The 26,691-nt window shown below is 40.5% G+C and overlaps 1 protein-coding gene across 8 annotated transcripts in view; it reads left to right on the top strand.

Moving 5' to 3' along the window:
- The first annotated feature begins 17,789 nt into the window (after positions 1–17,789).
- The window catches only part of SEMA6D (semaphorin 6D), a 58,490-nt gene continuing 49,588 nt past the window's right edge, over positions 17,790–26,691 (top strand). For 3 of the 8 annotated variants that reach the window (XM_055538051.1, XM_055538052.1, XM_055538046.1), the window contains exon 1: positions 17,791–18,082. The gene's annotated coding sequence lies outside the window, so the exon portion shown is untranslated. The other 5 variants (XM_055538049.1, XM_055538050.1, XM_055538048.1 and 2 more) reach the window with 4 other exon arrangements.

The raw sequence follows: 26,691 nt of genomic DNA, 5'->3' as shown, positions 1-26,691 counted from the left end.
ATTTTGGCTTTGTTTTTCAAAAATGAAAGCATATAAAACAAGAGATTCTACAGCTTATCTTTATATATTAGTATATAGTAGATATATTTATATGCACAAAATAGTAACATGTTTTATCACTTTAATAGTTGTATAGTGTTCCAGTGACTGAATACAACCCGAATTTAAATATTCTCCCATTAATAGATACTTTAGGTTATTTAAAATTTATTTTTATCATAAACGGACTGAAGTATATGTGTGTGTATATTTATATATATACATATATATATATATGTATATCCGTGAGCAGTTGCCTAATTCTTTTTAAAAGAAGTAGTTCACAGAGATGGACTGTATAGTTAAAAGGATCAGCACATCTTATGTTCAAATATATAGTGTCAAATTGTTCCCATCAACACATTCAAGAATGCTTATGTTCCCATACATACTGAACATTCTATTCTTTAAAATTAATGTCAACCTTATTGAAGAGAAATGATAGCTCATTTTGATTTGCATTTTGATTACTAATGAAAATGTTACCCCTTTTATAGATCAGTTGGTTGAAATCACCTGCTCATATCATTTGCCTTTTTGTTATTGGCATATTTGTATTTTTTTATTATTGAAGTATACTTAATATATTAAGAATATTAGTCCTTTCACTTGCAAAAGAATGAACATAGACCCCTACATCATACCATAAAAAATTAATTCAAAAATGAATCATAGTGTAAAAGCTAAAACTATTATACTCTTAGAAGAAAATATACAAGTAATATCTTGTGACCTTGGTTTAGGCAGTGGTTTCTTAGATATGACACTACAGCATAAGCAACAAAATACAAAATAGGTAAGTTGGAGTTCACTGAAATTTTAAACATTTGGGCTTCAAAGGACACCATCAAGAAAGTGAAAGACAACCATGGAATGAGAGAAAATGTTTGCAAATCATATATCTTTAAAGGGACTTTCATACTTAATATATAAAGACCCCTTATGCCTCATTAATTAAAAAGGCTAATAACCCAATTTATACATGGACAAAAGAACTTGAATAATTTCTCCAAAGAAAATACACAAATGGCCAATAAACACATGAAAAAATATTCCACATCTTTAGTTACTAAAAAAAAATGCAAAGCAATACCACAGTGAGATTCTATTTTGCAACCACTAAGATGCTGTGACCCAAAAGAAAAGACAGTAGCACGTGTTGGTGAGTACATGAGAAATAAGAACTCTCACACATTGCAGATAGGAATATAATATTATTCAGCCAATGTGGAAAACAGTTTGGCAGTTCCTCAAAAAATGAAATATAAGGTTATCTTAACAATTCAACATCTAGTTATATACCCAAGAAAAATGAAAACATATGTCCATGCAAAATCTTATATATGAATTTTCACAGCAATATTATTCATAATAGCCAAAAAGTTAAAATAACCCAAACGTCCATCAACTGATGAATAGATAAACAAAATTTGATACACCTATAGAAGAGAATATTATTCAGCCATAAAAATAATTAAATACTGATATGTTATACAACATGGATGAACCATGAACCTTGAAAATTTTGTGCTGAGTTAAAGGAGCCAGACACAAAAGGCCACATATTGCATGATTCCATTTGCATGAAATGTCCAGAACAGGCAAATCTAAAGACAGAAAGTAGATTCACAGTTACCAGGGACCGGGGAAGGAGGGATGTGGCATGCCTGCTTATGAGTACAGGGTTTCTTTTAGGGCCGATGAGATGTAATTAGACTGTGCTGATGAGTGCACAGCTCTGTCAATATGCTAAAAAACCACTGAATTGTATAAGAGAATAAACATTATAACTTGTGAATTATATCTCAATACAGCTGTTATTTTAAAAAAATAATAATAATAATCCTTTTGTTCTTTCAGTTTCCAGGTGATATTTTCAGGTTTTATTGTATTTTCCACTGTATATAAACTTTTGCATTTTTATAGTAAAAAACTAATCTTTTTCTCTGATTTTTGGTTTTGAGTCATATGTAGAAACTTTATCCCTATTTGAGGTATGTGGAAACAATTATTTACACTCTTTTTAAAGTTTAGATATTTGATCCATTAGAAATTTATTTGGAGGTAGGCAATCAAGTGTGAAATAGGATTCCAGCTTTTTTTCCAAATTGGATAGCCAGTTTTTTAATTTGGTTATTTAATAATTTATCCTTTTGCTGTTGTTTGACATGCTACTATATTTATATTTAATTTGCATATTAAGATGAATTTAATTTGTACTTTAAAATGTGTGTCTATCCCTATACTCTACTCTGGTCCATTGACTTGAATGCTTCTTCCTGCATCACTGAAGCACTGTTTTAGTTGTTGTAGCTTTAATATGCACATTTTTGCATGAGTAAGCAAGAGTTATCTTCTGTCTGAAACTGTAATTCTAAACGTTCTTTAAAGTAGTCTTCAGTACCTCCACACACACAAAAAGCAACTGGGAATTCAATGGCACCCCACTCCAGTACTCTTGCCTGGAAAATCCCATGGATGGAGGAGCCTGGTGGGCTGCAGTCCATGGGATCGCTAGGAGTCGGACACAACTGAGTGACTTCACTTTCACTTTTCACTTTCATGCATTGGAGAAGGAAATGGCAACCCACTCCAGTGTTCTTGCCTGGAGAATCCCAGGAACGGGGGAGCCTGGTGGGCTGCCGTCTATGGGGTCGCACAGAGTCGGACACGACTGAAGCGACTTAGCAGCAGCAGCAGCACACTATATTTAGTCCTAAGCCACTTCAGTCACATCCAACTCTGTGCTGCCCTATGGACTGTGGCCCACCAGGCTCCTTTGTCCATGGGATTCTCCAGGCAACAAAACTGAAATGGGTTGCCATTTCCTCTTCCAGAGGATTTTCCCAACCCAGGGATCGAACCCACATCTCTTATGTCTCCTATTTGGCAGACAGGTTCTTTACCACCAGCACCACCTGGAAAGCCAGACTGTATTTAGTGGCTTTCCTGGTAGTTCAGGTGGTAAAGAATCCACTCGTAAAGCAGGAGACCCCCAGTCAATTCCTGGGTCGGGAAGATGCCCTGGAGAAGGGATAGGCTACCCACTCCAGTTTTCCTGGGCTTCCCTGATGGCTCAGCTGGTAAAGAATTCACCTCTTGGACATATTTATCACATTGAGACTTCTTATATAGAAATTAAATCTCATTTTTCATTTACCCATCTCTCTTTATGCACCTCAAAAGGACATGATAGTTTTCTTCATATATATCCAGCACATTTCTCTCCAAGTGTGTCCTCAGGTTACCTATGTGTGATTTTCCTTTGTGAATGCAATATTTTCCCATTAAACATGGCAATATCTGTGTGGTATTTGGCTTATAGGAAAACTGATGATTTTTACATTATTTTATGAACTATTGATCTTGCTAAACTCTCTTATCCTTCTATAAATTTTACCATGTTTGCTTCTTTCTTTCTAATATCTATGATTATATTTTACTTTTTTGATTTATTGTTTGGGCAGCACATTCAAAATCATAGCAATAGATGACTGATATCCATGGCTTTTTTTTTTCTTTAAGAGGAATTCTTGGATTTTAACACTAAGAACCATATTGGATTTTGATTTGAGCAGTTTACATTTTCACCATGGTAGAGAATTATCTTATTCTAGTTTTGTTTCAGAGCTGTACTCAAGAGGTATTTAAAATTTTTAATATCTGTACAGTAGTAGTAGGAATACATTCACCTTTCTGGTAGTAATCTCTGTGTTATCACTCAAATTGTCCTTTCAATAAATTTGTATTTAGCCAAACACTGGCCTAAGCACTAGGGATACAAATATGGTGCCTGCTTTTTAGCACTCACTGCTGAAGACAATTTCTTTTACTCTCTTTATACTCTGAAGAGCTAACGGGACACAACATAACAGTGGATCACTAAAGCAATGGTGTCCATGAGAGAGGAGAGAAAGACACTGGAGAAACAGGTCACTGATGCAGAAGGAAAAGAGATAAGGGTGGTGCATAACATTTATCAAAACACCCTATGAGCTATATGACTGCCATGGTGGTCTTTGGACTTTAGTAATGCCTAACCTTAATAACCTAATCCTTAACTGCAAGGAGATCCAACCAGTCCATTCTGAAGGAGATCAGCCCTGGGATTTCTTTGGAGGGAATGATGCTAAAGCTGAAACTCCAATACTTTGGCCTCGTGCGAAGAGTTGACTCATTGGAAAAGACTCTGATGCTGGGAGGGATTGGGGGCAAGAGGAGAAGGGGACGACAGAGGATGAGATGGCTGGATGGCATCACTGACTCGATGGATGTGAGTCTGGGTGAACTCCGGAAGTTGTTGATGGACAGGGAGGGCCAGCGTGCTGCGATTCATGGGGTCACAAAGAGTCAGACACAACTGAGCGACTGAACTGAACTGAACCTTAATATATAGTTTTACAGTTTTACTCTATAAAACTTACATGCATTCTCACAAAAGTACTCTACTCCTTACTCCTACTCATGTTACATATTATACCAACATTACAGAAAAGGAAACTGAAACTTGGAATTGTTGGGATACTAAAGCTAAGCAAAAAAACAAAATCTGTGCTCTTTGCAATCACTGTAGTAAAATAATTGAATAAAGTAATATATGGTTTTATGATTTCCATAATCTTTGGCAGAGGGTTTTAGAATTCATTCTTCCCTGATTTTTTAACCTCCCTCCCCCCAGCAAAGTCCCCATTTCCCACTTAAACCAGACAATCACTTGTTAATCACACCAGGCTTCCCAATCTTTGCTTTTCCCAATCCCTCTGAATTGTAGGAATCCCTAAGGCCAGTCTTCTGTGAAAGTCCTATGTCCTTGTCCCACATTGACTTGTGCTGATCAAAAGGCAAGGGAGGAGGTACTCCAATCAGGACCAGATGCTCTGCTGCAGTATGAAAAGACATTGGTTTTTCCATCAAGCCCTGAAGGCTTAAGGCCGTTAGCAAGAAGTCAGAAACCTTTTCATGGTAGCCATGCTCCTCAAACCAAGCAGAACCTGCTTCCGCAAAGTGGGAGTTGCCTCAGTCCCAGAGTCCTTTTTCCAGTCCTCTCCTTTGACGGAGCACACATAAGAAGAGACTATTTGGGCAACAGGATGTTGTGTTTTTCTGCCTTTCTCCAACTTAAGGCATATCAGAGGCAGAAAGTGGTAGAGGGAGCTCAGGAGGCCAGATCAGCAATTCAGTCCCTGGTGAAAATTGCTCCAGATCTCACAGCTGAAGTGGAATCTTGAGAGCTCTCTGGCATATTAAATATTCATCAAAAGCCAAACACTACTTTTTCAACATTTGACTGATATAAGTGTAGCTTTGTCCCATCTCTACTCTTGTGTTGATCAGATATACATCACGCTAAACTACAGTTTTAATGAAGTCAGTTTAAACGATACGGAAAGAATCTTTTGTAGTTTATCCCTGCCTTTTGTTTCCTCTTAATTTAACCATAAACTAAATGGATTCATAAAATGTTTATAGAGGGCAATAAAGTGATGTTTTTAATGCAAAGGTTGCTTATGTAATTAAGCATACATTCTATGACATTCTGTGTAATTTGAAATAGTTTGCATGAAATTAACAAATACTTATATCTATTTTATTTCTTCTTCTGTTAATGGCAAATAATAAAACAAAAAGAAAACAAGTAAGTTCCTGCCTATGTAAGTACCTACATTTTGGAAATTGAAACTGCAGATGTTGCTAAAGACTTTTTCTTGGAAATGTCTCATTAAATTTAATTAGATTCCTTATTTGTCTTCCTTTTCTTTCACTCTTTTGCTCTACTTTTCTGCCCATCTCTCCTTTTTCTCTCCTCTCTCTCCTCCCTAAATGTTAGGAAAACACTATGTATTTTTAAGTGACCTATATAATATAAATGAAAAACTAATCACTATAAGAAAAAAATAAAGTGGCTGTTTTTCTAATCCTCTAAATTTGACAGTATAAATTTTCTTGAAAATACTGTTACTTCAAAGCTCACTGTGATCATTACATAATATGACAATAATCATGGCTACCACACTCACTTTTCATAAACTTTCTTTTTCTAAATAAGAAGGAAAACTGTCCTTGAAGAATTAAAGTCATATTCTATTTTATCTAGAACTTTTGTAAGGAGAATTGGAAATGATCTAATCTTTATCATTATAGCATTTCATCACCTAACTGTCAGGATGTGATTTCTTACTCTGAAATGATCCACTCTCTATTATATTTCATGTTAACATTTCAAATCAAGTAAAATGGTGATGTTCATGTTGTCCAAGATAATTTAGAGAAGAAGCCACTGAATTGTATTCCTCTAAGTTCACTTAGAGTTTAGCAGCAAGTATTGATAATCAGAGCCTACAGATGCCTAATTTTACATGGAGTGATAATGGTTTAAGTAAACTAATTTGTGGACATTTTTCCTCATCTAAGAATTAGATGAGAAAGGACACTAAGAAAGACAGAAGTTCCCTTAGCAAACCTAACACAATGATTTTGGATAGTTTCACAGAAAGTTTTTAAAGTATCCATCAGCATTTTTTATAAAAGTGTCAGGCTGAAAAGATATCACCAGTCAGCTCAAAAAGGTACTAGATAAAATATGATGAATTGCCACATCTATTTTTTCTATGTTTGCAAGATATGAGTGAGAAGTGGGAATAACCCCATAATTCTCCACTGTGTGGTTTCTGTGTTGGAGGAAACAGTCCAGAGGTGGGAAGGGTAAAAGTTTCTCAGTGCGTCTGAGGACATGTGACTTCAGAGTATATTCGTTAGCCAGGGGCTGCCCTGGTGGCCCAGATGGTAAAGAATTTGCCTGCAATGTAGGAGACTGAGTTTGATCCCTGGGTCGGGAAGATCTCCTGGAGAAACCAATGACTACCCAGTCCAGTACTCCTGTCTGAAGAAGTCCAATAGTCAGAGGAGCCTGGCAGGCTACAGTCCATGGGGTCACAAAGAGCTGGACACACGGGACAACTAGCACTTTACTTTCAGTCATTCGGTGATTCCCTCTTACTCTCTGTAAGTATTTAGCTCATTTAGATTTTGGTGTTTCTCTGGAAGGTAGAAGTTCCCTTGTCCACTAACTGTAATTATAAGACCAGTTTCCAATTTTCTGTTGGATATCCCCTCAGGGACACCATACCAGCACTTTAAGCTCCACTTAGCCAAAACTAAACGTAATTATTCCCCCTGCAACCTGTTCTACTTCCTACATCCCCATCACTTATAATATTTCAACTTTTCTTAAATTCAGGAAGACAGAAAAACTTGGAAAAATCTCCCACATCTCCACCTCTGACATTCAAAGATCAGCCCACTCAGCTGCATCACTCATATACATAATCCTACTTTTCTATTGACTCCACCAGTTGTCTTCTGTCATGACCCCTAATAGCATCCTGACTTCTCTGATGCCTCCTGTTTCTCCAAGCTGTGCTTCCCTCTTGAGAGCTGTCTCGCAAAAGTATAGCCTAGATTAGGATGACCTTTTCCTCAAAACACTATGATTTCTAAACTCTCTGAGTAAAATTTTCAAATTCCAGCAAGTGCCAATTCAGAAATACCATACAATGATCCTATCCTGAGCTTTCCGTCACATCTCCTCCTTCTTTGCCTCCAGAAACAGCAGTCATGCCCCAACTCCACCATACCCCCTACCACCCACTTCCACTTTTGCTGTCTTCGAGGTCCACAGTACTTTGGCCATAATCCTCTCCCTTTGACACCTGTCTCTCAGAGTGCTGGGCTCAGCTCATATGATCCCACATCATTAAGTCTTTCACAACCATGCTATTATTCGAGCCTTCTTTTTCTGTCTACAGTACTCTTTCTCTGCTTCTGGATGTAGCATCTCCAGCATGCTGCCACATATGATGTTAGCCTCTTGCATATTTTGTTTCTCCAGCTAGGATGCACACTCTGTCACTCATTCCATTCACCAAATGCATCCAGGCTTCCAGTCCCCATCACTGTTCTAGACAATAATGATACAAAGAGCTACTTCTCTCTCTCCAGAAGCTCAGTCTAGTAAGTGATAAAACAGGTCAGTAATGTGATATGGTGAAATAAGTATAATAAGGAAGTCCAAAGGGCAGGGGATACAGAGACCCTGTGATAAGCACCAACTTAGATTCAGAAGACTCAGGTTCAAGGTCTGGCTGTGCTGTGTAAGTTGTGATAAATGAATTTCCTTGTTTCAGTTTTTTTCATTTGCAAAGTTAAAATCCCTACCACTTAGTGTTCTTGAAGGCTCAAAATAAAATTAAGTAGTGTATTTGCATTTGTTCCACCAGATTCACTCTCTGTCCTCTTCCTCTACTCCTTGCCTCTAGAAGTTGACCTCTAAGCAAGGTGTTCCCCTCCACATCACCACTGTGTTTCCAGGTTCCAATAAATGCTCCCTCCTCTGGCTGCTCAGGTCCTCGGGGTAGTCAGGCCCCAGAGTAACTCTCCTTTGTGGGTTACCTGCACCTTTGCAAATAATTTCTTTATTAAAGGCTCCTCAAATTACCCAAGTCGAATGTGCCATCTGTTCCCTGCCAGGACTCTGACGGATAAAACTGCTTTTCAGACTTGAAGTTGCTGTCTAAATGCAAGTTATTTCTCATTTATCTCTGCACAGAGCTTTACACAAAGCAGATTGCTGCTATTAATAACAAATGGTAAAATGAATGCTTGCAAGGATGAATGAGTGGATGATCCTACCCTCTTCCACTTCACTTATGTTCTTCTCTGGAAAATATCTCCTTGTCACCTTGATTGGATTTTGTGATGCCCTGATCTGATTTCTGTTCTCCTTGGAACTTACTGTCTCTTAGGTGAAACGTTTCTGCAGATAGTCTAACTCAGGCTTTGTATGTTCCTAGTGGTTTAACTTGGAAGTGTTAACTTTGTCTGAAATTTCTAAAATATCTGCTTTTAATAGGCTGCACACTTACCTGTTATCAAAATGGATTTATTTGTTCATTTGTTTGTATTTTTTGTTCATCAACGTAAAAGTTGGCAAATAAATCAAAAGCAAACAAACTGATTGTTCTCCTTTCACTTGAGAACCAAGAGCATATTTAAGGAATCAGTAACCCAGATTGGGGTAATTTTTTTCAAAAGCACAATAAATAAATGAGGGGTAAATGATTTCCTCCACTGACCCCTTTTCTAGGTAAAATCCTAGCCAATGAATGGACAATTGGATATCATCACCAACTGATCTAAACAAAGATAAATCTCAGAATTCAGTATCTTGATATTTATGAAGAGGTGAGATCATGACTAATTAGGCTTTAATATGAAATTAATTTATTTACAGCAATTACAGACTATCTTTTTTTCCTTAATCCTCACCTATCTCAATAAAATAAAAAGACAAACATTTCCTCTTATTTTAGCATTAGGTGGATGACTTAAAAATGTGAAACTGACCTATGGAAGCTATCTTTATAAAACATAATTTTGAGTAAACATATTTAATGGTATGCTTTGATAATGAGCAGGTATTATTCATTAGCAAATAATTGTATAACTGGAATTCTTAATTAAAATTTGTGGTGAGAAATGAATCTGTTTATCCTGTAATTATGACCCAGAGATTCAGAACATATTGGGATAGATTATGAGCACAATTCCCCAAATATTAATATAATAAAAGAACTCACAAAGCCTTTAAATAGGGGCTCTTGGAGGAAAACTACACATACAAACACACACACCATGCACAGCATGTGTATGCATGGATTCAGATGCAATAATATTTGAAGAGTCAACTGTTGAATATAACTATTAATATAACATGGAGATATTCTTACTTAATGATGTGTGATACTATTAAAAATTTCACCATTAAAAACAGTACTGCTGGACCTCTCTAGATTTTCCAGAAAGGCTCTTAGCCAATAGTTTCTTATTTTAGCTTTGTAATTGAAATACAAATTCAGACAATTGAAAACTCTGTGAGACTCCTTTTTAAAGCTTTCCTTAATAATACATTTGAAGCAATTGTTCAGCATCCATCACAATTCACACTTTTAGAAGACGGCCATGCAGGAGTCCATCCTGGCCCATAGTCAACTGAATCAGATAATGTTTAAATCTAACTTGGCTACTAGGGTCTCCCTGGTAAGAAATTCTGTCAAAAAAATGAAATAGGCCTTGTTGTTTTTACTTGCTGACTGTCAACATGTGATCGGTTCTAGATTCAAAGACCAGAGAGATCTGGGGACAAGAACATGAGTGCAGAATACCCTGTGGAACCAAGCAAAGGCTAGATAAGCTGAAGGTTTCTCCTAACCTCATTCTAGAGCATAAATGAAGCGCCTGTAGCTGGGGCTGGTGGAGCAAGCACTACCTCCTGTCACCTGCTAAGTTGCTTCAGTCGTGTCTGACTCTGTGCGACCCCAGAGGCGGTAGCCCATCAGGCTCCCCCATCCCTGGGATTTTCCAGGCAAGAACACTGGAGTGGGTTGCCATTTCCTTCTCCAGTGCATGAAAGTGAAAAGTGAAAGTGAAATCGCTTAGTCGTGTCCAACTCCTCGCGACCCCATGGACTGCAGCCTACCAGGCTCCTCCATCCATGGGATTTTCCAGGCAAGAGTACTGGAGTGGGGTGCCATTGCCTTCTCCGTCCTGTCACCTAGTTGGTGCCATTGCTGACTCAATGCACACCATATCCCAGACCCGGATTTAAACACTTGTTACCCAGATATATCTCCTATGTGCTGCTGGGCCTTGCCACTTCATCACGGTCTAATAGGGCACTGGGGATTTGAGACAACTCCTCTAATTACACTGGAGCACTGACAGTGTTTGCTATTGATTTTTCTCCCACAATGTCAACTTCTTCTGATCCTCTGTACACATACTATGCTCACTCCCCTGCATATGAGCAGTGTAATTTTTAAATGACTTTAACAGATTCAATATTAACAAAATGCCTGTCATAGTAAGCATCCTATCTGAGAAAGCGAAAAGAAACAAAGAAAGGAAAAAAGGTACTGTGTGCCTTTATTTTGAAAGACAGGAATTACCCAGAATCCTATTCCTTTTTTTGAACCAATAGGTGGCACTAGCGGCTGCTGGCAATACCTTGGCTCTGTGGCTCCAACATGGAAAAGTTCTCGTACTTAGAGGGTCATGATGATGATGATTTTGTCAAAGCTTTGATGATATAGCCCTAACCACTAACTGAAACATTTGTAACCTAACCAGTAAGGTTGATTTTAATATAAATTCACATGCTGCTAAACAGGTCTGTTTTCTCTTTATTTACAAGCAATCCAGGGGAATTTCATGGGTAATAGAATACATATAATGTATAGAGGTTTAAGCTATGTTTTAAACCCCATCAAAGGGTCCCTGACACTAGTTTATAGGTAACAAACAAAAACTAGTAAAGGATTAGAAACTGAAGCACACATTTTAACCTTACTCTGAGTATCTAGTTGAGGGTTTTTTTAATGTTTTTATTTCCTTTATAAATCAAGACATGTTTTTTTTAAACTTATGCTCTATTTTTCAGAGCATAGTGTCCTTGAAAGAAAATTAGGCTTGAGAGCCAAACAGACCTTATTAGACTCTAGGCTCCATCATCTACTGGGGCTAAAAATCCTGACAAGATGGTTAACTTAAACAAGGATGGGTTTCTTTGTTCCTAAACGATGCCTGTCTCCAAGAGCTGTGTCAGAATTAAGTGATACTATCACAGCTAGTCACAGTTTCTTCTCCCTTTGTTGATTGGAATTTTAACATTGACTTAAGCAATGATAATAATAATAATAGGAAAGGAGATCTATTTTTAAAAACAAAGTAAAAAGATATATTTTTGAAACATGAAATTTTCTAATTCTTTGCCACTTTTGATTATTTTTGTTGTCTTTGTCCTTGGTTAAGACATTCTAACGTTTATTAGGTATTATTTGGTCCCAGTTCTTCAAGGTCAGAGGCTTGGTTACTGAAGATTTGTGGAGAGAAGGCTGTCAGGAACTTACACAGAATCTCATAAGCTGACGTCCCCGTATCCTAAGCTTTCCTCCTCAACGTATGTATAAATAAAATTAAGCAACTCAAACTGAGTTAACACCTCTTTATTTGACCTTTCCTTCACAAAGTTTATTTTGCTTCTGTTTGTTCAAAAGATTTTCGATAAAGTGTTGATAGCATCCTGCGTCTTGTCTGTTTTCAAAAGTGCTAGTATTATTAAAGGTTGTTTGCTGTTCATCCCTGATGGAAAAAGAAAAGCCTGATTCTTTTTATTTGTCTTGAGAACTCAGTGTCCTTCCACACAGTGGCACCTGAGGAGTCATTAGCAAAACTAGCTAAGTAACTGATTTATTATTTCCATAAATGCATGGTGCATTCCCCTTCCTTTGGAGTGCACAGCAAAATTAGTCATGCTAAGATGGAATAATCACAATGACTAAAAAAGCATATTTTTATCATTCCAAACATAAGCAGAACTGTGGTGGTATGCTATCATAGTACATAATAATAGAAATGAATTATGTCAGTAAAATCTTGAGGTTTAAGATTTATCATGATAAATATTTTTCATTAAAGTGAAATATCTTGGCAGAGTCACTTTCATATGCAGACTGTTGACACAGGAGACCAGCTGTGCCTATGCAGATGCTGAGATTTGGGTCTATATTATTAATGATTTATCATGTCATGGAGAGCTTAGATTAGTTTTGAAAGCAATCCCTTGGCACAAAAGCACTTTCTATAATGTGCGAACGCAAGGAATACTATATGTGCATTCCAAATTAAAGTAATCACAGAAGCTATAGCTACCTTTGAAATTTCAATACCTCTAGCTTTTTATTTTGAAACATGAAATTCTACATTCTAAACTATGATTCATGAAAATTCATGCAAAATGTTATTTCATATCAACTGGATAGTAAGTGGTATATCTGAATTTATATATGTATATATATATATAAAATACACACACACACACACACACATAGATGAGGAAATTAAAGCAATGGAATGGAACAAAAATTTATTGCAAACCTATTGTATGCCACGTGCTTTTACCCTAAGTCTCACATTTAGTGTGAGGTTGGATTAAGTTTCTAATCCAATTCTGCAGGATTCCAAGGTTGCTCTGCCTACAGGGCATGTATAATAACATTGGCTAATATTTATTCAGTGCTTGCAGTGTTCCAGGTAAGATGCTAAACACTTTACATGCATTATCACACTCAGTTTTCATAAAATCCATTTGAAGTATTGTTATGACTCCTGTTTCACAGAAAAGAAGACTGATGAACAGTGTAGTTAAATAAATTATCCCAGGAGTGGGGGGAGTCTGGATTTGAATCCAGGTTGTGGCATCTGGTCCCATCACTTCATGGGAAATAGATGGGGAAAGAGTAGAAACAATGTCAGACTTTATTTTTGGGGGCTCCAAAATCACTGCAGATGGTGACTGCAGCCATGAAATTGAAAGATGCTTACTCCTTGGAAGGAAAGTTATGACCAACCTAGATAGCATATTCAAAAGCAGAAACATTACTTTGCCAACAAAGGTCCGTCTAGTCAAGGCTATGGTTTTTCCAGGAGTCATGTATGGATGTGAGAGTTGGACTGTGAAGAAAGCTGAGCACCAAAGAAATGATGCTTTTGAACTGTGGTGTTGGAGAAGACTCTTGAGAGTCCCTTGGACTGCAAGGAGATCCAACCAGTCCATTCTAAAGGAGATCAGCCGTGGGTGTTCTTTGGAAGGAATGATGCTAAAGCTGAAACTCCAGTACTTTGGCCACCTCATGCGAAGAGTTGACTCATTGGAAAAGACTCTGATGCTGGGAGGGATTGGGGGCAGGAGGAGAAGGGGACGACAGAGGATGAGATGGCTGGATGGCATCATCGACTCGATGGATGTGAGTGTGAGTGAACTCCAGGAGTTGGTGATGGACAGGGAGGCCTGGCGTGCTGCAATTCATGGGGTCACAAAGAGTCAGACACAACTGATCGACTGAATTGAACTGAACTGTCTAATGTTTTCAAAGAATTCACTATTTACCACTGCTGTTAACTGTGACCTCAGTATTAACCACTATTATAACTAAGAGGTTAGGTTTCTCTTACACAGTTACTACCAGTGTGGCCTTAGGCAAGTCATTTAAACCCTTTAAGCCTCAGTTTCCTCTTCTACAAAATGTAGATAATAATAATACTTAACTCATAGAATTGTTGTGCACATTAATATTTTTAAAATGTTTAAAAGAGACTGATACACAGTAAGCACTAATGTTTTATTTAATAGCTGTAATAGTTAAGGAGTGGTATTCTCTGATGATTGAAAAACTTTTACAGTTACACACTGATTTTCTATAATTTTCAGATGAATTTTATTGTTAAAGCTGTATTAGAAATGAAACATAGAAACAAAATTTTAAGCTTTTCCTAAAGCAAACAGACAAAAAAATAGATTGTAAAAGAAGTTATTACTTATCACATCACTGCTGGGAGATGTATACAGATAACACAAAAGCAAAATCCTTAACTATCTAAAACACAGACCATTTTAAGTATTCTTTCTAGGTGTTAAAAGAGCCAAATATCTTCTTTCTTTCTTGATTCATTCATTCTTCACTCATTCAACAAACACCCTTGCATAGATATTGTGCTTGCCCTGGGGATACCAATGAATCAATCCCTACTGTGAAGACTGTATTCTCTGGTTCAGCACATAAAAGAGTAGTTGGGAAAGTTGTGGCTTCCCTTGCCAGATCTATTTAACAAGTACTTGTTGAGTGTCCACTAAATGCCAGGCACTGTGCTAGGCACTGGGGTTATCCGAGTAAAGAAGACAAGATCTTCGCAGTTAAGAAGCACCCAGTAAGGAAGACATCCTGAGCAATTATTTTCCCTTCCATTTGGTAAATCAGAGAAGTGAACTTGCTAGGAGAACACAGAAGAGAGATGCTTATATCCATCTTGGGGGCTAGGGGGATAAGGGAGATTCTGACATCTAAGTGAAATTATTAAATGATTAAAAGTCAAGAAAAGCAGAAACTAAAGTACCTGAAGTGATGGAGAAAGAGTACCCCAAGAAGCAGACAAAAGTGAAGACATGGAGACAAGAGACAGTGTGACAGCGGGGAACTTTACACAGCAGGGCTATGCTAGAGCCTAAGGGATTCCCAGGTGGCACAGTGATAAAGAATCCACCTGCCAATGCAGGAGATAGAGACTCGGGTTTAAGCCCTGGTTTGCGAAGATCCCCTGGAGTAAGAAATTGCAACCCATTCCAGTATTCTTGCCTGGAAAATTTCATGGACAGAGGAGCCTGGTGGGCTACAATTCACGTGGTGGCAAAGAGTCAGACAGGACTGAGCACGCAACAGCAGCTAGAGCCTAAAGCATACTATAGTGAGCAGAGAAAGTCCAGTCTGACTGGAGAAGTAAACAGGGCTAAAAGGTTAAGTGTGTAAAATCAACTGAAAGGACAAATGCTAATAAACTGCACAGAGTGAGCAGTTCCCTTAGATTTCTCTCCACTAAAACCCAAATGAAAAAAGAGTGTCATTTTCTTGACATTCAAGACCCTGGGAACCAGAGAAATGACTAATCTTTAATAATAATATTTTTATCTGACCAAAAGTAATATTTTGATTCTTTTTTTTTTTTAGATTTCCACTATAATGTGTTATTTCTAAAATACATCTGAAACAAACACATAAAATGTTAAAATGTGTTGAAGTTGAGTGGTGGGCATATGAATGTTATAGCCTTTAATCTTCTAGTTGTTTGAAAAGTTCTTTTACTTACAAATTACACCTTGAATATAGGGCCTGAATAACTCACCTAAGTCTGCACTTTTACTTGGTAAAAGTAACACTCAGTAAAAGTGTTCTTTACCATTCTTTCGGTGTCACTAAATTGTCCACTTCCGTCTCTCTCTTTCCATACTGGACCAAACATGGGGATTGGCTTTGAGGTGTACACTGCTACTTAGACTGAAAACATGTCTAACCCTTGGCTCGAAATGACCTATCAGCATATTCTTCTGCAACCTAAAAGGTGTTTTCATTCTTGAATTTAAAATTCAGTCTATGGTAAATGGCACTCTCTGGGGTGGTACTATTTAAAGCTGGCCATCGCAGAATTTCAACAAAGAATTCACAAATCTGGAGAACTCAACTTTTTTTTTTTTTTTTTTTTTCTTGACTGCTACTGCAGACAGAGGACAACTCGTAAGCTTTCTGCCTCTAGGTGGGTGGCGATATGATTCGTCAAGCCACTGGTCACTCCTTTGCATATTCATTCAATGCACAGAGCCCTCTGCCTGCAGCGGGGCTTGCTCTCTTGATGGAGAAAGGACAGAATGACTGGGTACGAGTGAAAGAGGCAGAGCTTTCTGGGTCAAAAGTTGGCTGGGGAAGGGCCCTGACTGCCAAGTAACTTGCAATGATGTCAGAGCCCAGCACAACCTGAAAACACCAGCCAGCCAAGCCAACAAAAGCCTTAACAACAACAGAAAAATCACAAAGCTGTGTTGCCAAAGCTGTTCTTTCCGCCCCCTACCCTTTACTTGGAATGGGAAGAACAGCAGGAAGAGAGCTTATATTTTAAAAGACTCCGGGTGCATCCTCTTTCTTCCTTTTGGTAACAAAGTGTTAACTAGTAAGGAAACAGTTCTCCGGATGAGTCCTGCAGCAGTTCCTTGGGGTGTCTTTTTTGAGATCCTTTTCAAGGCTGTCCTGGAAGTTTCATAAATAACTCAGAACCGGGTCTTTTTTTTCTAACTGTAAACAGGTAACTGTGCTTGGGAGATGCAGGAACCATTGAGGAAAGGAAAATACTTTGCCCCTTTCTCTCTTTCACGGTAATTAACCATGCTCAAATGAAAATTAAAAGTTTGGCGGAAAAGCTTTCGTCTTTTTCTTTAAATGAGGGCATCATGGTTCATTCCAGCCATTTAGAACCCTCAGTGAGTCATAATTCAACTGGAAATTTTAATAAAACAAAGCCCGTTCTTGGATATGAAGTTTGAATTAAAATCCTCTCATTTTTAAATGTGTGACTTTTTTCCTTTCCTTTGTGACAGTCAATTTTAAATGATGTCACTTCAAGGACATTTTCATTTCTCCCACAACATATTACACGAAACACTTGCCTGTAAAACCGGCTCATTAGCCTACAAAATTATACTGTACTGAATAGCTTTCATTCAAAGTAGAAATGGGATTTTTAGTAGGCAATTTCTGTATTTTGTAAAGATAAAACAATGTTTGATTGCTTCTCCCCAGCTGTTTTGCTTAGTGGTTATAAAGAGAAGTTGGGGGGGGGAGGCGACAAAGGTAATATGGGGCGGGCTTGTAAGGATGTGCATAAAAAAATAAATCTTAGATCAGAAAGTAAGGCATAACTTTACGGAACAACTGTGCCTGCAGCTCCTCTGGGCTGCAATGATTTGTCCTCTAGATGTCTGGAGGAAAGCTCTGAAAAATCTTTCAGAGAGAAAAAAGAGGGAAAGAGGGGGGAAAGCGAAAAGGCTGCTTCGCAGGCTGCAGCAGCCGCCGCGAGCCGGATGACTGAGGCGCTGGGAGTTGCTGGAAGGAGCAGCTCTTGAGAGGTGGCGAGAGGGAGGGCGCGCAACCGAGCGCCGGGGAGGAGGGACGCGGAGGCCACCGAGGGGTCAGCCTGGCCGCGGCGCCGGGCTGGGGGCCTCCAGGCGGCGCTGGCCGCGGCGCTCGGACAAGCGAGCGCGCCGGGCCGCCCGCGCCTCCTGCTGTCCGCGCCCGGGGGTGGGCCCCGCGCCGCGAGCTGCCGAGTGCGGGGAGGGAACGAGACTCCGGCTCGCCTGATGGATTGACTTGGAGATGGATCGAATTACACCATTTGCCGTGCCTCGATTTGTTTTGCTCCCACTTGGTCCGGCTGCTGCTGTCTCTGCCGCTGCTGCAAGGACTGGTGGCGGCGAGATTCAGGATTATACCGAAGAAACCAAAACCTAAAGAGACACAGGGATATATATATATTTCAATTTTTTATTTTCATTTCTCCTTGAGCGTAACAACCTTTTATTATTTTTTTAAACCAAGCCTCCCCCCATGAGGTAAGACAGCCCTATAAAAATTTGCTAATGCCCTAGGCGCCTGGTGGGGATCGGACCCAGATCCTTAGAGCCTGAATCGCTTCTAATGTGTGTGTGTGTACGTGTGCGGATGTGTGTGCGTTGGCACTGGAGAGTTGATTTCTTTTCCAAGCAGCTCTCCGCCTGCCGTGCAAGGGACGCGCAAAAGGCTGGAGAGGTTTGGTGGACGCGTCAAAACTGGCATTGCTGGAGGCTTGGGGGGAGGGGCCCTTCAACATTGTGCACCCATCCACACCCCCCCCCCCCAAAAAAAAAAACGGAGGAGAAGGAAGGAGCTAGCAAAAGTTTCTTGCCAGGCAGCGCCAGCTCCGCGCTCCCCCACACCTTATCAGGGGGAACCCGAGCTGCTTAGGTGCCGAGCACCACGTCTCCAGCTCTGGCCACCGCCGAGCCGAGGCTAAAGGAGCCGGCTGCGGGCTCCGCCGGCCGCTTCCGCCCGCCCGGCAGCCCCGGAGCCGACTCCGGCATCGCCGGGCCAGGCAAGCAGTGGACGGGCTAGCACTCGTCCGCGCCAGGAGAAGGGGCGCAGCGCAGCCGCCGACACCCGGGCAGCTCTTGGCCGACGCCAGCTACCTGTCGGTGCGCCTCGGGGTCGGACGGCCCACCGGTAGTGCCGAGGGGCGGGGGCTCGGGGGACTCGGCCCCTCCCCAGCCCCCCGGCTTCTGCCCCGAGGGCGGCCACTTCCCACCCTTCTTCTCCCCCTGCTGGCCGAGCACACTGCGGCGGGCTCCAGGGCCCGGTGCTGCCCACCACCGACCCCCGCCTACCACCCGGCGCCCGCGTTTCTCTTCCCAGCCACTCTCCCCCGCAACTTTCCGTGCTTTGTTCTCCCGCTGGAAATGATTTACGGAAGCGTCTTGGACAGGGTCTCCGCCAGGCGGCAAGAGCCCAGCGCTGAGATGTGTTACGTTCTCATCTACCCATCAATTATGGATGGAAACAAATAAGGAAGAGTCAATTTTGCATGAGCCCCTTCTCCGGCGGCCAGAGGCATCCGCAGCCGGGAGGGAGCCGCCGCGCGCGTCGGCAGCCGCTGGCAAGGGGGATGGTGAGGAGAAGGTAGGGAAACTTTTTATTTCCCGTCTTGACAGCGGTGGTGTTTATTCCTAGTCTGCAGAAACTGATACTGCAGCTGCCTTGGGTAATTTGGAAGGGCTTAAAGCTTCGTCTATCATGTATAACTCTTGGATTGAAATAAAAGGTCATAAGGACTTGAAGGTGTGGATGAGAACTGGGTTTGGAAATTTTTTGCCGTATAGACTCTTGGGACCATTGCTGTCAGGTGATTCTTTAAATCCCGAACTTGCGAAGAGCTAAATGCCAAGGAGCTAGAGATGAGTGAGGTAGCAGTGTTAGAGAAACAGAGTAATATTCTCCGTTCCGAGGTGACCAGTCACTAACCAACCGAAGTTCCAGCATCCCAACCTCTCACCGCGTTCAGCTGGGAGATTCACACAGAAGGATTATTATAGACATACAGACTTTGTAAACAGTCATTGGCCGTTATGTCCCTTGCTACGGGCGACTGCTTTCCCTTAAAAATAACCGTAGTGTTTCCAGTTACTTGGGAGAAGAAATAACTGGGACAGTTTTCCCAAGAACTTCTGGATCCTAAGAATTTAAATCTGCAGTAAAATGTTGCTTTTTAAGGATTATCCTTCCCTCTACTTGATATTTGGGCCAGTAAAGTGGATTCTTTTATTCAAGGCTGAAGTCCGAGGGAAAGGTTTAACATTTTTCTAATCTGCTTTGGTCTCCCCTCCCTGCCCAGAATTGGATAGATACTTGTTTGGAGAAATTTTTCAAGGTTTCTTTCTTGTAGAATTGAGAAATCTTATCCCAGACAGCTCAAGGTGAGGATTTTACTGTTCTTTTGGTGGTTTAACAATAGGTTTTGATGCTGGCTTATTCATGTGGTTGAAAAATCCCCTCCCTCTCTTTGGTATCTAACTCAAGAAATTAAGTTGTGTGTAGTCATGTTTAATGTAGTAAGTGACAGGCATATTCTGTCAGGCTGGTGAGTACTATACAGACATTTACCCTGGCTCAGATAAATAGAAATTGCTAAATAAGTTCTGAGATGTAAGCCTATGTTACCATGAACTTGAACATCTTTAAGTAAATAAACTGTGGCCCAGCCATAACTTGAGTTTTGTATTTTATAGTTGGTGTCTGCTTTGATTTAGGTCCCTGGATTGTTCCCTTAGAAAGACAGTTAAGTCAAAAAATCCCTGAGATTTCCAAATGTGTTGTTTAGCAGACTGTTTTTTTCCAGTGGTATATTTGGTGAGATTTTAACAGCCAGCACCTAGTTCAGACTGGATTCTAGTTGTTACCTTTGTTTCTATGAGGGATGCTACATAGGTGAACTTTTTTTTTTTTTCAGAAACATTTCTGTGATTCAGGACAATGTGCCAGGATTATTGTGGCTTCTCCTTCACCAAACAGCTTGTTAACTTGACTTTGATTTAGATTTGTGGGCATTCTGCCCTTGTCCTCTTTTATTTATTTATTAGTTACTTATTTATTTTGAAGTCCTCTAATAGCACCATCTGGCCTTGTCTCCCCTCATTTGATGGATTTGAAAGATGGTCGTGACGTAAACTATAGAGTGGGGGTTACTTACTTAGAAATCCAGTGGATGTCAGTTCACTCGCTGCTTGCTAAACAGGAAGGATCTGTCCAGTACCTGTTCTGGGGTAAGTAGGCCCCTGAATCCTGTGTGGTGATTTCTGTTTCTTTAAAGCACACAAGCAAAGTAAGCAGGAATCAGAGCTTGGATTCGCGAAGATACCCATAATTGTTAAGGACTTATTGAAACTGGAGAAGTTCTTCACTTCTTGCTGCTCCATCGTAATAAACCTTGGTAATTAGCTTAGTCATTGTTCTTGCATTTGAGTTTCACTAAGTTACAAACAGTGAAAAATGCATCTGAAATAGGGTCATTTTTCACCCTTCTGATGCATTTTATGCAGAGTTAAGAGCCTGGCTAAATGCCTAACCATTATTGGTGTAGGAGTAGAAGGTGAACGCTTTCCTTAGCATATTGCAAGATAAAATATTACCTTTTATTTCAATTAATAGACTTGAAGCTTGCCCATTCTAGATTCATTCCTAGAGGAAGCAAGAGGCACTTGGGGTATGCAAGGCAGTCAGCATTTATTGAGTCCCTGTTGTTTGCAAGGAGCTATGCTAGCCAATGTTCCAACATCACATGAGGGAGACATGTTTCTCTACGTTAAACTTAGTAAGAATCTAAAGAAACAGAGAATGGCAAAACTGGATCATTTGGCAAGAAATGTAAATCTGCATCTTTTTCCGAAGCATGCGTGTTATTTCATCCTAAAGGTTTTAAGGCAAGATTGTCCATACCAGATATTTACAAGGGGCCAATCTTCCTGCCTTCAACAGTAATAATGCAATGTACTAGTAGTGTAATTCACATGTTGAAACTGTCAATGGAGCTGGAGATCTCGCTGTCAGTAGCTCCTGTGAATGGAGACTTAGTATTAAAATCTACCAAAGCCAGTGTCTTAGGTTGCAGCTTATTTTGTGAACAGCTGCCAACTTCCAGTTGGGGGAAAAAAGTGTGTTTTGATTTATTCCCATGACACGTGGTGAGAATGAAAATCATATAACTGTATTAAGCATATCATAACCTTTTCAGTTACGGTGGCTATTGTCAGGCTGACTTTTTCTCCTCAGACCTGACAGCATGGCAGTGTGGCTGATAAGTGAATCTGCTTCCATTCATCCCAACAGGAAAACGAGGAAATGTTCTTACTTTGAAAAGCAACTGTTTATGTAACCAAGAGCAATCAAATCAGTGCTCCACATAGGTACCACATGAGGTATACTTATTTCTCAAACTTTTCTTTTCTATTAAGCTTTTGTTAACTCACCCAGATTAGCATTTTAACAACCCTGAAGTGAACTTCTGCCATTCTCTCTACTTGGACACAGTATGTAGATCATCCATCATTCTGTCCTTGGCTACAACAGGCTGCTGGCTCCATCACCATTTGGAGCTACACAGAATCCATCCGACTGTGAACAACACAGCTGGCTACAGCAATTTTTTCTTCCACACCACTGGCAGCATTGTCTGGCTGTGGTAACTAAAGTTAACACCCAGAACAGGAAGTTTCCATTGTTTGCCAACCTGTGCTGTGCCCCTCACCCACTTTAGGGGCGGTGGGGGGGGCACCTGCAGAAAGACCCTGCTGGCTTGCCGTGGCCTGTTCCACTTAAGAGGAGGCTTGCCTCAACCGTACAGGACTCACAGGAAAGCCTCTTCAGACTTGATACAATTAAATCATCAGAATTACAGAATTAGAAAGAGTCATTCAGTCATCACTCATCCTAGACCTTTAAAACTCAGTCTACCGAAAAGGAAAAGAAAATAATGAAGTGCCTTTAGCTGGTGATCCCGAATGACTGAAACAGAAAAAGACCCTGTCTGGTTGTTTGAAAAAGTGAACACATCATTGTTTTATATCTTATCACAAAGAACATGTAATGGACCTAATATCTGAAACCCAAGCCTAATGGAACCCAGTGCATTCTATAACATTTTTTTTCTCTTCCTTTTACTCAGTTAAGATACCTGTTACAGTAGCCATTGCTTATTAAAGAATGGCATGAATTAGGTGGACATGTTTGTAAGGTTATGTTGCCAAGCTTTTAAAAGAAAAAGACTTTATAAGTACTGTTTTTGGAGTTTGATATAGGAAGGGAAAAAGACCTTGATGCTGGGAAAGATTGCAGGCAGGAGGAGAAGGGGACGACAGAGGATGAGATGGTTGGATGACATCACCAACTCAATGGACATGAGTTTGAGTAAACTCCGGGAGTTGGCGATAGACAGGGAGGCCTGGCGTGCTGCAGTTCATGGGGTCACAAAGAGTCGGACACAACTGAGCGACTGAACTGAACTGAACTGATAGGAAGGGGAGAGGGTCTCATAATTTGGTGGGAGCTAGTCTTCTCACCCCTTTTTCTAATGTTTACTAATGAAATCAGCTACAAGATACCTGGGATGATGTGATGATGATGGTGGAGGAGAAAGAGGAGAAAGCAGCGACCTTGACAACTGTCACTTATCATTAGTCTGCTTACTAATTTCTAGCTACTACGCTAAGATCTTTATCTTAATTATGTCCTGTAACACTCAGACAGCTGGAATGATTAAGGCGGGTTCTGTTATTTTCACTGCTTTATCAAAAAAGTGGAAAAAGAAACTCAAGCACCTGAGAGGTTAGGTCACTGTCCTGAGATCATAGAGCAGGAAAGTAGTGGAGTAAGGATTTGAACTCAGGTCTGCCTGACATCTCAGCCCACCCTGCCATCACTGCACTGAGTTCTTTTCAGGAATCCGGACCCCCAGGCAATTTTCTGACTCCTTGATTCTTCTGACATTCTTTTTCAATGAAAGAGTTCTATTTTGAGGGTAATCTTTGCATTGATTGAAATGATATGTGCAGAATATGTATGCTTTTAACTTTTGGCCTTTCTCTGAACGAAACTGTATTGACACACTCTTCCTCATTTTAATTCTTGTTAGGCAAATAATTATGACATACCCTTCTTTTCAAGTGTCCTAGGGTAGTATCTTCTCCCACCATTTTTTCCCTGTTAGGTTTTCCTGTCCAAAATTGCATGGCACAGGAGAAATGGCAGTATTCATCACTCTACCAAAAAGTGCTTCTGCATCAGGGTGCAATTGACATTCATTTCCCTGATCTTGGCAGGTGAAGATCCATTATGTATCTTTGTCCCATTTCCCAGGAGTATTTATGGGCCCCATCAGCAAAGACAGTGAGAGCTGCAGCTGTTCAAGCTTTAGTGGCATGACGATGAAAAGTGTATTACTGAAGTTTGACTGCATATTATACTATAATATACACTTTTCTTACTTATAGCTGAGGGAGAATCCTTTTACCTCTGTGAGTAATCAGATATGTTGTTTGAGAAATCATCATCCATGCATCAGCATTTTTGGTTGATCTTAAAACAAATACACATTACCACTACCTATAGTGCTGAAATTTAAGGTTTTCAACATTTATTTATGGAAAGGAAATACGGGTTTTAAAAAGTCCAATATGTTGGTACATGTATAAAAAGTCCTTGGGAAGATCTGCAATTACTTAGCCTATTATTGGAGTCTGTATTTAAAAATAAAGTCAGGAGTTTCTACTCAGGCGAGGAACTGGCACATATGAACCAGAGCAGATGAAGCTCTTTGAGAAAATAACACTTCCATTCCCAGGAGCCAGCTGTCAGTAGACCAGGGACGCAGACTCCCCCAGTGCCTACACTGGTCGAGGCCTCCTTTGTCATTAGAAGGGTCTCTGGAAACACTTTTTGGTCTGCAGAGTTGTCTACATATATCAGTAAGTCCCCAAACCTCCCCTGGGTAGTTGGTAGATCAAGTAAATGTATTTTTAAAACTATTGAAGAAGAAGGAGGAGAGATAGAAAAAGGAGGGATAAAGAATGTTGCAGTTGCTTCTGTTTTTGTCATTGCTGGGGTAACCATTTGTTCATACAGCTAATTTTTACCAAGTGTCTACTCCGTACAAGGAGGTGCCAGGGTGGGGAAACAGTTCAAAGAGGCACTGACATGGATCCAGAGCTCAGGGCTCTTACTGAGTGGTGTATTGAAGACGAGGTAAACACACAGCCAAAATAAAATGGCCAGTGTCTTAAGTGCCAGAACACACACGGACCTATGGAAATTGAGAGCAGTGAGAAGTTATTTCTGGCTAGGGTGGTCAGGGAAGGCTTTGTGGAGCACTGATATTTGAGCTGGTCCTTGAACTAGGTAGGATTTGGACAGGTGGACACTGAGGCACAGTAGGCGAGGTGCTGAGAGGGAGGGCATTCCAGGCATAGAGAACAGCTTAGGCAAAGGCCCAGGGATGGGGGTGGGGGGTCTAGCTCACTTGTCCTCTTCTGAGTCCTGACCTAGACTTGCGTTTCAGGTGTGAAGAAGCAGTTTGCCATGCAAATCCACAAATATTTACTGAGTGTCTCTGGTCTGCTGTACTGAGCCGATCAGCAGATGGCCCTGCAGCTTAAGCCATCAGAATGGATGGGATCAATCTTGTGATGATTCAGAAGTTTGCTTCGTGATCAGAGCTAAAACCCCCACATCAACTGCCAACTGGTTCGGTGTTACACAGGGCATGGCAAAGGACCACGTGGTTTGCCTCATATTACCCTGCAAGCTGGTTGCCCCCACAGAGGGGTTTATAAGACTCAGACTAGAAGGTTGCTGCATCATGGGCTTCAGCTTTTTGCTTTAACTTGAAAAGACTAGGTGTAGACTCTTAACAAAGAACACGTTGCACATGTAGATATGGGTTTGGGGAGGATGTGGAGACAGGAAGTGGAAGAGAGAGAGCAGCAACTTGTTGAAATTGTGAGAAAAGCATGAGTTGGACTCCAGGTGCTCCTTCGACTGCAGGCCCCAGGAGCTTAGACTGTTTTATTCAGCCCTGTAACTTAGCAAGAGTGTGTGACACATAGTAGACATGTTGCAAATATTGTAGTAAACACATTAATTGCGTCTTAACTTCTTATTCAATTGTAGTTATAATCTATCATGCCTGCTGAAGTGTGCAAGCAATGGGGTTGGAACTCGGGCAACCTTTTCCTGATAGAACAAGTGAAACAGCAGCAGCAAACAACGTGGAGTTACTAGTGTAATACTTCCCTTTGGAAGACCCATCCTTGAGGGACCCTGGGGGTCTAGCATCCCTTCCTGAGTCTGAGCTTTGAGGATAACTCACCCCCCATTAGTGGCTCCCCCCATCCTGCCTTCCCAACTCCCTTACCTTCTCCCTGCTTCCCCCCATGCCCATCCCTCCTCTATGTGGGGCTGTTTGGGTATGAGGATTCCCACACCATTATTAACCCCTTGAGTTACCATAAATTGTAGTCAATCCACAGTTACATTAAACAGTGGAGGTGATAAGCTTTCTGGGCTTCCCTGGTGGCTCAGTGGTAAAGAATTCACCTATCAATGCTGGAGACACGGGTTCAGTCGACCCCTGGGTTGGGAAGATCGCTTGGAGAAGGGAATGGCCACCCATTCCAGTATTTTGTCTGGGAAATTGCATGGATAGAGGAATCTGGCAGGCTATAGTCCACAGGGCTGCAAAGAGTTGGACACGACTGAGCGTCTAAACAACAACATAAGCTTTCTGAGAGGAAATACCAGAAGTTCTCAGTAGTATAAGCACGAGAACACATACTAAAGGAAAAGTAAAATGAAAACAATTACATTAAGGGATGATTAAGCCAGTTGCTTGGCCAAGAAATGCTCCAGTGGTTCAATTTTCCTTGGTATATATACGTCTTTTATAAGTTAACGGTTGCATGACAGTCTGAGAGCAGATTCTTAGTCTAAAGGATCACTGCCAATGAAAGATCAATCAGAAATGATAAGATAGGTCAATGGGGGAAAAGGGTTAAGCATATACAAATTCAGTATTAGGAACTTTTCAGGAATATTCCAGTGACATAAAGCAGAGAACCTGTTGGATTTAATAATTAGTCTGGCT

This window comes from Bubalus kerabau, chromosome 10, assembly GCF_029407905.1.
Source record: "Bubalus kerabau isolate K-KA32 ecotype Philippines breed swamp buffalo chromosome 10, PCC_UOA_SB_1v2, whole genome shotgun sequence".
In the NCBI taxonomy this organism is placed as follows: Eukaryota; Metazoa; Chordata; class Mammalia; order Artiodactyla; family Bovidae; genus Bubalus; species Bubalus kerabau.
Note: the sequence above shows the minus strand (reverse complement) of the source record. Positions and strands in the feature narration are given on the sequence as shown.